Genomic DNA, 13,752 nt, shown 5'->3' on the forward strand with positions numbered 1-13,752 from the left:
ATGTGTGTGTGGGGAGGGCAGGGTGTGAGGCTGCTTTTCCAGGAAAGCCAGTTCCTCCTCAGGGTGTTTGCTTTAGAAAAGAGGTCCCTGGGAGGAGAAGCTGGTGAATTCCCAGGAGTGGGGCTTTCCAGGAAATCCCACAGGTATGGGGTCCCTGTGGTCTGCTCAGTGGTAGGTCCTGCCTACCCAAGGCTGGTCTCCTGCCCGGGGAGCTGGGAGACCCCATTCCTCTCCAGACCCCCGAGTTCTTCCCATGCCTGCCCTGCCTCTCAGAAGAGGAGCCCCTTTTTACTTCCTTGATCAGGCAGGGATCCTAGAATCTAGAGCTGGGAGGGGCGGAGGCCCTGTCTATCCGATTCCTCATTGTGTACAGAGGAGGAGACTGAGACCCAGAAACAGGTGGGAATTCACACAGGGCCTCCCCTGCGTCCATGTCAGGGTCCAAGTGGAAGCCACTTGGGGTTTTGGGGTCCTGCAGCCTGTCGGACCCTGTCACTGCTCTTCACACGGTGGGCGCCCCCAAATAGCCGCTTTCTCTGGGTTGCGTGGCTGCTGGCTCTGAGTCCCGGGCTGGCGGCCCCTCAGCCCTCCCTCTGCCTGGAGGTCTGTGGGTTTCTCTCTGGGTGTCACCCACAGTCCTCTGAACCCCAAGCATACAGCTGTGTCCCCTGTGCGTGTTCCCCTTGGTACCGACCCCTCTCCAGGGCCTTGAGCCGAAGAGGAGGAGGTGAAGGGCTGGCCTCCCCCAGAACATGGCTCAGTTTCGTTCTTTACTCTTGGAATGCTTAGCGATCCCAGACGACTTGAGCCCTGAGGAAATGGTGCAGGAGGCATCCAGGCGGTGGGGCAGCAGAGGGCTCTTCCACTCAGGTGGGAGACTGGGAGCCCTGTGGGATTCCCCCAACACGGGACGAAGTGCTGGAAGCATATATGACAGTCTGATGATTAGCATTGATTCAGCCATTCACTCATTCATTCAACATTCCACTGCAGACGAGTCTCCTTATGATATAAAGAACATAAGCAAAGGTATTTTCAAAGTTCCTAACACATAAATGAGAAAAGGCCATCGAAGGATAATTCAGGGGGGAAAAAAAAGACAAAAAGAAAAGCAATTATTAGCCAGTACATGAAAGAATATTCATCCTCATTAGCAGTCTAGAAAAAGTGCATCAGTGCTACAGTGCTGTGGCATTTTTCTTTTTCTTTCTTTCTTTTTGATTTGGTCCTGCTCAGTGAGGAAATATTTATTTTCAAGAGCAATACCTAAAGCCGCCAATGGTCAAATGAAGAGGGACCATGTAAGCATTGCTGGTGGGAATATAAATTGGTATAAGATTTTGGGACATCATATCATAGTATGTATCAGCAATGTTTGAAGTTATAAACCATTTCACCTAGTTAATTCTCTTCAGAAAATGTATTTTGAAAAGATTTTAAAAGTTGATAATGGGAGAAACTCAGCAAGCAGAGATTTTGCTTGGTAAAAATAAAGAGTTAACTTAAAAGACCAACAATGGGGCTTTGGTTAAGTAAGCAATGGAATAGCTAAATAAAATATTATGCTGGCACGAAGACTCATGATTACAGAGCCTGTGGAATAGTATGGAGGGAATGCTTATGCAGTTAGTAGAAAGAACACAAGATTGTGTAAACGCTGGGCTTACAAGTATGTAAAACAGCCAACGCTGTATAGGGGATGGTGAAGAAAGGGGCAAGCATCATTCTCCTTGAGTGGTGGGACTTTGCGCATCTTTTAAAAGGTTCTCTCCTTGCTTTCCAGTTTGTCACAATGTCCTGTTATAAAGGAACTCAGGAGCACTCACTTCACACAGCGAAGCCTGGGCAGCCTGGACTTCCCTTAGCAGAGCTGATGGGCGCTTCTGCCCATGGCTGGCAGAAAGGCAGAGTCCACGGTGGTTCAGGTGAGACTTGGTGAAGGCCCGCGCTGCGTCTTAAGAGCTGCCCCTCTTCTCTCAGCGCCTCTTGTGGCACCTCTTGCGGTCCACCCCAGCAGGCCCTGCCCCACCTCCCACCTCTCCCCAGCCCTGCCTTCTTGTCCGCAGCAGGGTGCTGGGGCCCCTCTGCTCTGTCCAGGCACCGCAGAGCACTCATCTCCGGGCGGGCGGGTGTCTGGGGCCCGGGGGTTGCCCCTCCCTGGCCTGCACTCCAGTGCACTCCTTCCCCTTTCTCTCCAGGCTCCAGCCCAGTGCCCTGTTCTTCAGGTCCTTGAATGTGCTAAGCTGCTTCCTTCCTCAAGGCTGTTGCTGACTGCTTGCTCTTCTCTTTTTTAGCACCGCTCACAGATGCAAAGCCTGGCTCAGGGTCTTCCCCATCAGTCCATGAGCTCCAAAGGGCAGAAAGGTTGTGCTCATCTTTCCTGTTTACTTCAGTGCCCCAGCATGAGCATGGGGTCTGGGCACACAGTAGGTGCTCAATGAATGTGTGAGGGAGTGAGTGAGGACTGGCCAAGTTCTCTGCAGTCTGCCACCGTCTAGTAAGGGACAGACTCAGACTTCCTGGTTTAGGTTACGAGATGCACCGTGCTGCGCCTCTGCCTCCTCCTCTGTGAAAAGGGGATAATGATTATATAATAGGGCTATGGTGAGGCTTGCACGGGTGAGTACAGGACAAGCGGCAGCTCAGTGTCTTGGCACATAGCTAGTGCTTCATAAATGTTCTTTCTTATTTTACTGTTATTAATATTACTAGATGGTGATGATGATGGTGGTTAAATTTCCTAGAATCACTCCCTCATCTGTGGGCTTGCTTAGCTCATTTCCTTTGCCTTGTATTTATGAAATGCTCAGATAGCACTTACTATGTGTCAAGCACTGTTCTAAGTGCTGTACAGATATTAGTTTATTTAATCCTTAGGACAACCAAATGAAGTAGGTTATCTCCATTTTACAGATGGGGAAACTGAGGCACAGAGACGTAAGTAACCTACCCAAGGTTAACTAGCCAGTGGCAGAGCTGAGATTAGAACCCAGGCAGCATGACTCTGGAGTCTTGCTGTGAACAGCCCTATGCCACCCCCAGGGGAGGGTCTTGGAGAAACCCCTTCTGCCCAGGCCTCACCACCGCTTTCCTCTCCTGGTCCTGCCGCACCTGCTCTTCAGCTTCTCTTCTTGGAGAGGAGGGTGGCCCAGAGTTCCCAGGGGTGCCAGACTTAACAAACCCAAATACAGAACACCCAGGTACTATTTGAGAAACAATTCTACTAAAAATTGTTCGCTGTTTATCTGGCATTCAAAGTTCATGGGGCATCTTGCATTTTAGCTGGCAACCCTCACCTAGCACCGGAAGGGGGTGGTGGGATTTGGGCCACCCTCCTTCGAGTCTGAGCAACCTCACGCAGTGCTCTGAGACACACGCACATGGGGCTGCCCTGGCCCTGCGGTGGGCTGGGGGTGGCAGGGGCAGCGTGGTGTGCTCACGTCGTCCTCGTAGGGCAGGGAGGGGTGCCCATGCACTCATGGAGGAGGAGGAGGGCAGGCGGCTGGTGGGGAGGCTCTTTGGGGTGAGGGTAACTGTTTAAACAATGGCTCGGGGATGGGGGCATCTAGTGGGTCCCGCGCACACTGAGCAGGGGTCTCTGCCAGGAGGAAACGCAAGTCTCTATATGTAGATGGAGCCAAACTGTGCCGGGCTGTGGGTGGCTGAGGCATTGGGCTTCCCCACCCGGTCCGAGGACCCACGGGAAGAAGCAGCAGGAGAGCTTCGTGATCAGCCTTCATTTTGGGGAGGATCTCTTTGGCTGCTGGTGAAAAGGAGGATGAGAGTGAGGAGCCCAGAGGCAAGAGAGACCACGTCTCTAAAACAGGTGTTCACCCAGCTCCAGGGAAGTCCTTGCCTGAAGGCTGGGTCAACACGTGGGCTCCTTATTCCTGGAATTCTTTGCCTTCTCTTCCTGAGAAACAATGCAGAGATGGAAAATGACAGATAGCTCTCCGTCCTGTTTGCTGTCTACAGGGAGGTGCTGTGAGGCTGATTTTATTCTTACCACCCCGTCTGCCAGTGGGTTCTCCAGCACCGGAGGAAGGAGCTCAGCAGAAGGGAGGAAGCGATTGGCTTTGGGGTGTGGGTCGTTATTAATTTGCCTGAGCATCTCAGGCTGACTGTTTAAGAGGGTCAGAGGCATTGCTCCGAGGATTTAACTGCCAGGCCGACACCAGCCTTAATTAATCTTGTACGGAGAAAAGCTTTGTGAGCGACTGTCTGAGATACGTTGCGATTTTCTGTCTTAGCAACTAGTCATTGCTTCTGAACATGACCAGGTTCTTAATGGTGAGCGATTTAAGGCTGTAAAAGAATTGTCATAAACAGCTCCCTGGAGCCAAGAGCACGGTCCAGATTTTAAGCACATAATGGAATCATATCAAAAGCAAGGAGGGGCTGCAGGAACCATAAATCCTCGAAGTGCAAAATCTGTCCATTGTGAAACTTGCGCAGAAGGGAAACCAGATGTGGCCGCTGGAGAGGAAGAGGGCAGGAGGGAGCGAGGCAGCGAGGGGCGCTCTTGGGGCTGGAGGTGCTGAGGAGAGGGCTCGCTGCATGTCGTGAATTGTCCACTCAGGCCTTGGGAAGCAGGGCAGGTTAGCTCCTGGTTGCTGTGGCTGGAAGGTCCAATGGCAAAGGTTAAAGGCAGTTGCTGGTTGCTGCTCCTTCAGCTGGGCTCACGGAAGTATTTTTACATTTTTCCCTCCCTGTATTTTTGTCTTCAAAGATACAATATTTGGAGCAGCTCTTTAAAAATATTTTTGAGAGAAAAAAGGAAAGATATTTTTGAGAAATCTTAAAAAAGATTCATTGTGTTTATCCTCTAGAGGGGAAAAAAAAGTAATTAGCACATGTCAAAATGCATGTGGGTCGGGGTGAAATGTTTTCCAAAGTTGCCATCCTTGGTCTGAGAAGGGGCTTTATTTTAGTCTGATGTGCAGTCCTTTGCAAGCATCAAGTGAGCCCTTGCAGAGCACCCACTCTGTGCCAGACACCGACGCCCCTCCCAAGGACGTTGGCAGCATAGAGCGCCCTCTGCCCGGGGTGGGGGCCACGGCCGAGGCTGGGAAGGCTGCTTCCTGGAGTTGCCGACGGGAGTTCTGGGATAGCCCATCCAGGCAGGGCATCAGGAGAGCTTTTGGGGAGCAGGCAGGCTTGAACTGGACCTGGAGGGTCCAGAAAGCTTTACACGGGAGCGAAGGGGCGAGTGAAGGCTGCCCACGAATACAGAGCAGCAGGGATGAAAACCCGGGGGTCAGAAAGGGTGTGATGAGCCGGGGAGGAGCTGGCAGGAAGGTAAACGCAGAGGGATGGTGGGCAGTTGGGGGATCTCGGGGTGCCGAGAAGGCTGGAGTCAGGAACTTGTTATTCATTTGATTGGAATATTGAATTTGGGGCTTAGGTGTGTTTGATGCCGTTTCATTCCCCTTTTCTTAAAAGACAAGCAAAAACGGCAAGTAAATAAGCAAAGCAGCAACACTATTTTGAAAGCGGTGCAGCAACACTGAAGAGAAGAAGGGGCCCCATGGAAACTTCCACCGACCAAGCCCCAGTCCAGGCTGTGGGCACGTTCCAGCCTCTACATGGGCAGGGAGACGTTTACGTAATTACAGGTGTGCTGTACAAATCCTCGTGCACGCGTCTTTCTTTGGTACATGTTATTTCACAAACACCACTCCACCCTCATTTAATCCCCACTTTAGGTGGCCTAGGGAGGCTTAAAAAGACCCTGGGGTAAAATTCAGACTTTCTGAAATGTGAGCAATTCCCTGATCCCAGCTTCGTGATTCTAACTTTGGGGCTGTCAAAAGGGGGTTTCCCTAAGGGAGGCTCCCCTCTGGCTCATAGTGCAGTGGTTTGGGGTGCCTTTGAGGCCTTACACTCCCGTTTCATTTGAGGGTGCCATGAAAAGGGAGCTTGTGTCACAGCCTGGCAGGACAGGGGTTGACAGAGGGCGCAGGAGGGCCCTGTCCGTGCTCGCGGCCCTGATCTCGGCCTTGTAGAGGCTCCAGGTTAGTTCTCCCAACGTTGAGTTTGCTGCAGGGCCAAGTCACTGAAGTATCGGTTCATCGAAGCTTTATTTCTACTAACTGCTAATAACACTTATGGGCATTGCTGTCTTGCCAAGGCCGCCCATTTTCAGTGTACTTGGGGGTCAACATGTTCTTATGTATTTTGAATTCTGATGTCCCGTGTGTCACAAAAACGGAAGATTTTATAGATGCGTCTTCAATCCCATCTACTGGCTTTCCTGATGGTAAATACCCAGCTTTGTTTTTGTGAGAGGCAGAGGAAGGAGCCGTGTTCCTGGGAGCGCCCCGTGTGTTGGGGTTTGAGAATATTCTCTCGCAGGCCTCCAACTGACCCATCGCACGTCCACGGAGAGAGGAACTGCATTCAAGGGAAAAGCCATCCTTGTGCGCGTGAGGCCTGGAGCGTGGAGAAGTGACCCCGACCCTCAGCGAGCCGGGCTCTCCTCTCCGCCTTCCCCTCCAGTGCCCTCAGAACAGCCTTCCTCGGCAGCAAGGGCAGCCCCTGCTCCGCGGTTGGCAAGGGGCAAGGAACTGGGAGGAGGGGTCTTTCCCAGCCATCCCTGCCCATGGGCCGGGTTCTGGACCAGCCTGCTGGGGCAGTGTTCCCTGCGCCGCTTTTGCTCTGTGTCTGGGCCTATAAAATGGCTCAGAGCTTGCAAAATCTCGTACCACACCCCTCGCGGTTGCCCTTTATTCTTAGTGGTTGTATGCTTTTTTTTTTTTTTTTTAATGAAGCACCTGGTTCCTTTAAGCTCAGGGCTTCTCAGAGGGCTGATGGCCTGAGCTAGTGGAGGAGAACAGAGACCCTGCTGGGGGACTGTAAAGCTTGAGCATTTCCAGGGCTGCGCTGCGCCCCCCGCCCTAACACCTGGGCTTCCTGTGCTCTGAAGGAGTAGATTGGACGACAGCCTGGCTTTACCAGACCTCAGATTCATGCCACTCCATGGCCCTCAGGCACAGCATGCCACAGGGGGCATTATTGCAAGCCCACTGTGTGCCAGGCCTTGCGTGCTGGTGCTTCACAGACACCATCTCGTCTAATTCTCAACCCGACCCAATGTTCAGCACATTTCCCATGGCAGAGAGGAGGAATAATCTTCCTAAAGTCACCCAACCCAGCAAGAGGGGCAGGGCTGGGCTGTGAAGCCACATCTCCTTGACCCCAAGGTCCCTGTGCTGCCCCAGCTTCACACTACTCCAGCTCAGGCGGGCGCTTCCGGGGTGCCTGCAGAAGCTCTCCCCTACCTGCAATATGCCTCCAATTCCACTGCTAGAGTGCACTTCTCTTTCTAGGTGGGGTGGTGTAGGGGGTAAAGCGTGAACCGGAATACGCTGCGCCTCTACTATGTGCTGAGCCCTTCACCTTGTGGTCTCATTAGGGATGTGTAGCTAAGCCTGGACTACCAGGCCTGGCTGCTGTCTGCTGCTCCAGGAATGCTGTTTCACTCCTAAATATCTTTGATTTTGTCCTGTCCATTACTAGATATTCTCGTCTTTGGAATGTAAGGACTCATCAAACGAATGCCCCAGCATGGAGCCTCAGGGCAGTATGTGGAACCTGTGTCTACTGGTAAATGTTCATAATCCAGAAGGACTGTCTTGCAGGTCCATTATTGCCAGTGGCATGTATTAAGAGCTCAGCTGGCAGTACCAGAGGGAATGGGACAGGGGAGAGGAAGGGCTTGTGGAAAGGAAAGTGCACAGTATAATTTACTGTCCCAAGAAGACAAGTCAGAAATGCATGTGTTAGAGAGAACGCAAGCCCAAGTGCACATGTGCCCTGGAACCTGAAAGGTAGAACCACCCAAAGGCTCCCTTTAGGCAGAATTCTGTCCTAGAGAGGAGGGGAGTATGGTGGTGGTGGGGGAGCAAAGCCTGGTATAAACACTCTTGGTAAGCGATGGCTGCTCTTACTGATGGGTATATCCCCCAAGGTCCCGGAGCCCTGGGACCTGCCTGGGGGAAACTCCCACTGGATCCCATCAGAATGCTGGTTCCCTCAACTCCCTGACTCCTGTTGAACAGCTGGGGGCCCAGGTCCAGGCTATCAAGATTGTATTGCAAGAAGCCACCCAGCTCTGCTGTCCCCTCCACCTGCCTTCTCTTCTCTGATTGGCCAGTTCCTTCCTTTTCCAGTCATTTTCTGATGCGCTTGGTGTCCTTCATTCCCAAGGGCAGAAGCCAGGGCTTCTTGATCTTGGGATCCATAGGGTCAAGCCACAGAAGGCCCAGAGCGAGATCCAGCCAGCCCTGTGGGCCTCTCGGCTTTGTTCCTGGAGTGGCCCAGCATTAGCTGGCTCTCAGCACGGTGAGCCAGTGTCAACCTCCCTCACAGCATGCCCTAACCCTGTGGGTATTTATTTTTTCTCACCTCCAATCCACAATAGGCAATGAAAGGGGGGCTTTGATGGATCTGGAGAAAGCAATGCCATTTAATTAGGCAGCATTCGCAGTTGATTAAACAGCATGTGTAGTTTCCTGGACGCATAGACAAAGTCCCAAGGGCTTCCCCCCCAAGGCAGGTGGAGGACAGCTTCTGGGGGAACTGACTGATGAGCTGAAACTACTGCAGGGTCCCATTGCTGTGGGAACCTGGCACCCAGAGCTTTGAGGAGTACCCCTCCCCAAATATTCTATCCCTTCATTAAATGTCTGTCAGACCACGTGCCTGATTTTTGATCTTGGAGACATGATCCATGTACCTTTGAAGGCTGATCATAGCTGCAGTTACAATAACTGACAAATTAAATGAAGGGCACATGTTCTGAAAATGAGGAGAATAGTTAATGGGAACGTTGGCATTCATTTTGGAATCAGGGCCTGTGGAGAACTGGAGTCTTGACTTTAGAACGTCCCGGGCCAGGCCCCTAGCCCCTGGTTGGCTGCGACTGTGTCTTGCCATCTGTCTGATTGACCTGGCACAGTGTCCAGGACGCTGTAGGGCCCGATAAACAATCATCAAATGAATGAACTCTTCCCTGGAGGAATCTCCCCAAGTGGCGAGGAGCCCTGGGCTCAGCCCAGAGCAAAGGAGATGAGATACCTGGAAATGCTGCGACTTCAGTGGCAGGGAATCGGAGGGGCCGTGGCAACAATTTCATCTCTGGTTTCTGAGGACATGAGCTGAAAAAAAAAAAAAAACCACCAAATCTTTTTAAACTTTGGTGTTTGCTGGGATAGGCATTGTTTAGTTGCAAAATTGTTCTGTATTTAAATTTCCGTTGGGAGAAAGTAGCTTCCGTTGGGAGATTTGGATCGAACAGGTGGTTAGGTGAAACTTTACACACCCCAAACCCCCAAGCCCTGTTACAGTCTAAAGCGCAGCAAGAGGTGGCCTGATGTGGTGGGAAAGTCTGTGACTTTAGAGCCAGACTGCACTAGGTTCAAATCCTGCTTTCTCAACTGCCTGGTTGTGTGACTTTGGGTGGGTCGCTTAACCTTTCTGGTCTCAGTTTCTTAATTTGTAAAATGAGGACAGTTCATTACTGTCTTAGGACGACTGTGAAAATGGCACAAAATAGTGCTGCTAGCACTTACCCCAGGGCCTGGCAGCTGGGAGGTGTCCAGACAATTGTGGGCATTGTGGTTGGACTAAACCAGGCTGCTCTTCCTGTCTGCCCCCAGAGGAGAAAGTAAAGGCAGAGCAAGTAAGCCCTGAGGACGTGATCATTGCCAGAGGGATTAGTGAAAGGAAGCCAGTGCATACAGAGCCTGACTAGCCTCAGCTAACCTCTTGGTGGCACCACAGCTTGGAGGATACCCAAATCCCTCATGCCGACAGCACTTTACAGTGTGAAAGCACATTCGTACAGTCTCAGGCAAACCACTTTGACCTCCTGTGAGGCAGGAGGGCCAGTGACTATTACCCCAATTTCACAGATAAGGAAACTGAGGTACAGAGAGGAAGGTCCTTGGGACCTCTGAAAGGTGGACCCACAGCCGTGGCCTGCCAGCTTCCCGTTGGCAGTGCTGTAGGCCCCCTTGCGAGCAGTCCCCAGGGGAGACAGGTGGCGTCCTGGCGAGTCCTCTCGCTTCTTCACCCGCTCCACTCGGTGCAGTTCCTGTCACTTGCTCCAGCTGGAGACAAGATCTAACGGAAGGGTTGTGGTGTGGCTGAACTCCTCTGGGCACCATTCCCAACATTTGTCCTCCTGGAGTCGGGCAACAGGGTGACTCTGCTCATCCCGAAGGGCTCCTGAGAGCAGAGCTGCTGAGGGCCTGACACTGGATGGGAAGGCAACTAATGGGTGAACATAGGGCTACCAATGGACAGACACTGCTGAGCAGGGACACGGAGCTACCAGTGGAAGGACACTGCTGAGCAGGGACACGGAGCTACCAGTGGATGGGCACCACCGAGCAGGGACACGGAGCTACCAGAGGAAGGACACCGCTGAGCAGGGACATGGAGCTACCAGTGGAAGGACACCGCTGAGCAGGGACACGGAGCTACCAGTGGAAGGACACCACTGAGCAGGGACATGGAGCTACCAGTGGATGGGCACCGCTGACCAGGGATGCCAGTGACAGCCCTGCTGGCTAGTGGCTGCACGCTCTGGTTGTCAGGAGTATCTTTCCCTCAGGGTCACCCATATAGGAAACTCCATCCCAGCAGTTAGAAAGTCATGTCCCTTACCCTGAAAACTTTAGGGCCATGCTGGGTAGGTGTGACATATATGTTTGTAGGATGGATGGCAGCAGAGGTGGGAGGAGGAGTTGAGAGGGCAAGGGCTTTGTATGGAGATGGGCTTGGGCACAAATCCTGACTTCCTCTTCTCTGTGTGAACTCACTCAGCCTCCATTTCCTCATCTGTAAAATGGGGCTAATAAGAACTGCATCTACCCCATGTGAAAATGTGAGGATTACATGAGGAAATCCTTGAGAAGTGCTTGATACATAGCACACACGGTGTAGACGTTAGCTGTCATTATTGTTATTCATTCAGTCATTAGTTCAGCACGAGTTGCGTCTGCTCCTACAGGCATCCGTGCAAGTCTGCTGGCAGGCACAGACAACAGCCACGGAAAAATAAATGATCACTTACCTGAATGGCCCCTTTGAGCGCCAATTTCCCCCACGTTGATCCCCCCAGAGCAAACATTTCCAGGTGCTTGGCACTGTTTTCTGGGCAACCCCCACCCCCGTCCATCACTCAGCCAAGTCCTTACCCTGGCCAGTCCCGCCTCGCTTAAGAGATCCATTGTGTTCACTGAGTCTGGACTGCAGAGCAAGCCCTCACAGTCCTTGCATTATCATTTATAGCCAACACATTGCTCACTTTTATCTATTTTTGTGTGTGGAAATATTTCATATAAAACTTTTACAAAGGTACTGTGAACATTCTGCGTATTTGATTTCCAGGATTGGAGGCCTAGGGTATTTTTTGAGAATATTTTATGTAAAAGAGACAAGTGATAACTGTTTATACATGGCTGGTAACCATAGAGATGAAACTCCACCAGATCAAAGTATGAAGGTAATTAACTGCCTGCAAATTATAGCTGTTGAACTTAGGCACAGAGACACGCGGCTTCCTCCCTCATGGGCTTAAAAGCAAGGGGAAAAACCTCTGGGGGAGGGAGGAGAACTTGCAAAGGCTGAGCGACTAAGCCATGTCCCCCCATCCTTCGGTTAGTCGGAAGGGTCTGGCCTCACAACCTCAAGGTCTAACGTAGCTCTATTGTCTTCCTCTCACTTCTGTCACCCAAGGGGCCTCTTTCCTGTCCCACTGGCCCCGAGCCGCGGATGTGCATGCTCAGCTGTCAGGGTTGTTGCTGAAGAGCGAGCGGTCCTCAGCCCCCTCCTGCCCAATATCTCTTTTCACCCCTCCCCATCCCTGCCATTTTTTAATAGGGACAAGGGGGATTTTCTCAAGCCTGCGAAAACGGCTGAGCAAGCAGCGGTTCCCGGCCCCTGTTCACCTAGGTGACTTTCCTGCATGTTCCCCCCCTATCTAGCACATTCTCATTTTGGCGGATCGCCTCTCCCCAGCAGGGTGCCTCTTCCCTCTCCTCTGTCCAGCCCCTTCCCATAGAGCCTCTGCAAGGAGTTTGGGCTCCAAAGGCCCCCACGGAGCCCTCCCGCTCCCCGCCCATGCTGTGAGCTGTAGTGGTTGAGAGTGCACACTGCAGTGAGCTGAAATTCCGGCTCTGCCACTAGCTGAATGACCGTGGGCAAGTTACTTAGCATCTCTGTGACTCAGTTCTCTTTTGAAAAAGGGCTAATAGTAGGTCTGTCTTGAGGAGATAATGCACAAGGCCCAGCACCATAGCCTGGGACCATTCTCCGTTTGCAAACTGAGAAACAGGAGCACAGAGAGGTCAAGTGACTTGCCCAAGGTCATACTTAACCTTATAAAGTTGTTTTGAGGATTAAATTAAATAATGTGCTTAAACTGGTAGAATATGTGGCTTGCACATATGAATAATGAATAAATACTTGTTGAATGAAGAATATATTTGTTTTCAGTGAAGTCTGCAGCTGGCAAGAAGGTGGTGTGTGGGGGGTTTGAGAGCAGAGGGCTGAAATGGCTCTGGGGAGAGGGGTCCCTGGGGGCCGGGGGCTCTAGGACTTCCAGGAAGCCGCGGCACTGCAGGGCACCTCACAGGGAGGCCCAGCGATTCATTGGCAGTGCTTGGTGGCAGGGTCAGGTCAGGAGGGGGTGCAGAGTCTCTCAGGAAGGTGAGGGACAGGAGCTGAGGACACTGTCTGGAGGGCTGAGAACCCGGGAAAGGGCTGGGGCAGGTGGTCAGCAGGCAGGGCACTGCGTTGCTGGGGAAGGGATGCCGGAGAGCGGGGCGTGGCCGTGCCGTGGGTGAAGAGCACTGGTGATGAGGAGGCCAAGGGCGTGGGGGCAGGTGCTGGGCAGGGTGTCCACGGCGTCACGAAGCCTGAGGTCACCCTGGTTGGTGTAGGAGGAGGCAGTGGCCAAAGTCTCCGGTGAACGAGGAAGAGAAGCCTCCCGTGAACAGGAGCGTCACAGGCTGATGGCAGAGTCTGAGCTGGAAGCAGCTCTGGGGAGTGAAGACAGCTCTGAGCCACCTGCCCACCCAGACGGGAAGGAGCAGCCTCCACTGCAGAGGCCCTGGGGGAGCGCTCCTGGGAAAGCGGGGTTCCAGATGAGGCAGAGAGGTAGGAGCTGTAGTGGGGTTTCTGTCGCCATTATTGTCAATGTAAGTCCAGAACCAAGTTTTCAGAGGCCCAGGGGGAAGCTTGGGGGTGGCACAGAGCAGGTCTTGCCCAGGGATGGCCAGGCTGCTCCCCCCTGGACAGGCATACTTACTTCTCAGTTGGGGACCACTGTCTGTTGGTGAGGCTGTGCCCCTCCTCCCCAGGCTGCCTGGCTGAGCTGTTGTTCCTAGACTGGATGGCAGGCAGGGGTGCCCCCCCCAACACCGTTGGGAAGTTCTTAGGGATTGGCTGTCATGGGCCACCCACTCCTGTCCTTTTTCTTCTTACCCAAAGGCAGGGGGCTATGCTATTGTGCTGGGGTCTGCAGGTATCCCAGCCCCTTATTACTCATTAGGACCTAGAAGAGATGGAGGCAGAAGTGGGCTGCTGGGGAAACTGAGGCTGGGAGTTATGGGACACAACCAGCTCTGCTTGTGCTAATGGTGACCTTGCAATTCCAGGTCCATGTTGCCCACTGCCTCTCCCCTTCCTAATCATAGACCAGCCCCATCCGTGGTTTGTCTTCCTTCTCTCCCTGCCTCCTCT

The 13,752-nt window shown here is 52.6% G+C and overlaps 1 long non-coding RNA gene across 1 annotated transcript in view; it reads left to right on the forward strand.

The window, feature by feature from the left end:
- LOC105744414 (uncharacterized) overlaps positions 1-13,752 on the forward strand; it is a 38,513-nt gene that overhangs the window by 13,975 nt on the left and 10,786 nt on the right. Inside the window, exon 2 of the long non-coding RNA XR_001117512.4 lies at positions 1,784-1,925. This is a non-coding gene — a long non-coding RNA (uncharacterized lncRNA). The remainder of the gene's footprint in view (positions 1-1,783; positions 1,926-13,752) is intronic.

Source organism: Dasypus novemcinctus, chromosome 2, assembly GCF_030445035.2.
Source record: "Dasypus novemcinctus isolate mDasNov1 chromosome 2, mDasNov1.1.hap2, whole genome shotgun sequence".
In the NCBI taxonomy this organism is placed as follows: domain Eukaryota; kingdom Metazoa; phylum Chordata; class Mammalia; order Cingulata; family Dasypodidae; genus Dasypus; species Dasypus novemcinctus.